This window comes from Octodon degus, unplaced genomic scaffold (assembly GCF_000260255.1).
Source record: "Octodon degus isolate 3935 unplaced genomic scaffold, OctDeg1.0 scaffold00149, whole genome shotgun sequence".
Classification (NCBI taxonomy): domain Eukaryota; kingdom Metazoa; phylum Chordata; class Mammalia; order Rodentia; family Octodontidae; genus Octodon; species Octodon degus.
In genome coordinates, this window is record NW_004524725.1 from 5,771,300 (window position 1) to 5,773,136 (window position 1,837).

Below are 1,837 nucleotides of genomic sequence, written 5' to 3' on the forward strand. Positions count from 1 at the left end.
GTCATTGGTGGAAGCTGCAAAGTCCATGCCAGCAAAATGAATTATCTGTGTTGAGGGATCTGAACAGGAGCCAGGAGGAAATGTTCAAGGTAAGAAACAAAACTCCCCCACAAAAATGTCGCAGCTATCCCCAGCAGCAGTGAAGTCCTTAGTTTCTCCAGCAGTGAAGAAATCTGAGTTCCCATCAGGAAAGCCAATGCAAAAAGTTCTCCAGGAGAGTGAACTCTGCACCAGCTGCCCCTCACAGCCAGGAAGCGATGATCCAGGTGAGAACCAGGCCTCCCCCAAAGTGAACCATAGCCACTCGCAACAAGCTCCTGAGCTCCTCCTCCTGCAAACAACCAGGTTGACCAGGAAAGCCAGCATGACAGCATCCCCCAGGAAAACAGCCTGAGAGAACCAGCAGCTTCCAACAGGTTTTCCAAATAGCCTCTCAGTAGCTTCTCAGTTCTGCTTCTTATGTTGCTGCTGAAACAGTCCTCAGGAGGGCCTCCCATACCCAGCATGACTCTGGTTCAGTTTCGCTGGGTTTGACAAGTTCACTACCAGTTGGCAATCCTCCACAAGGCTGCTAGCTCTAGATAGAAAATATTTTAGTCTTTGTCGGTTAGCCCTATGATGTTTGGCATGGTAGTGTAAAAGCAATCTTACATACTGGTCAACAATGCACATGACTTTCAATAATATGTCTTATACCTTAACAGATGACTGCCTGCATTGATCTGTGAGCCCTAGACTGCTGACTTCTCCCATGCAGCTATCCTATATCCTGGAAGGAATCACTTTAACGTTCTTGCTTTCCTGCCTCCCCAGATGACATTTTTGTTTGTTTATTGCTGATGTTTACTTTTGAAAGTTTATTTGGAAAAATGAGAATGAAGATTAATGAATGAAGCAGGAGCAACTGGCCATGTAGAGCAGCCTTGGGCTCAATAAGAAAAAAAAAATAAGATAAAAGCATGCCTTGGAGAAAGGAGAAGGCAGTTGTGAAGAAAAAAACCACAGCGCAGGTGAGACACTAATTGCCAGACGACAAATTCCTCAGCAGACTACGGCCTTGCTCTCTAGCTCTTTGTTATCTTCCTTTTTCTTATTGAGCAAAACCTTGTTCCTAGTTGAACACAATTATCTGCTTACTCCAGCAGTATCTACACACTGAGCATGTGCTAAGTGCAGGCAAATTCCACTACGAGTTCATGACTGATGCCGCACTCAGCGTAGTGCATCTCCTGGAGTAGGCTCCGGCTGCTGCCAGCCCGTCCTACTGTGCGGTGCCCCTCTCCCAAAAGGTCCATTGCACAGTACCCCTCGTCACTTTTCTCCTCCTCCTTCTCAACTGGTGGCCTCATTGAAAAAACTGCAGAAGTTGGAATAAATTTCTATTAACAAGTTGATACACAGATTAATTGTCAATGTTTTCCTCTGTACTATCAAAAGCTATTATTTTTCCCATATGAAAATATTTTTAAATATTCCTGTTTTTATTGACTGTGCCCTCCAGGTACTCTCCTGATTCTCTCCTGTGCCAAACTTCTAAAAGTATTATATTTTCTGACTTTAATTCTTTTTTTCGGCATTAATTTTTCTCTCCACTGCATCATTAATGAATTCCAATGGCTAAACCCAGTGATTTCTCAGCCTGCTCTTAACGTGTCAGCATCATTTGATATTGCAAATCATTTCTTACTCTTTGAAACTCTTTGTTTGGCTTCCAGGACAACAAACTTTAAAATATTGTCCTACACTGTTTCTCTTACTAGTTCTCCTTTGTAGGAGTCTTCTTTTTGTCTTTTTCAATGTTTTAAATTTTGAAGTGATTCACACATTCTCTGAATCT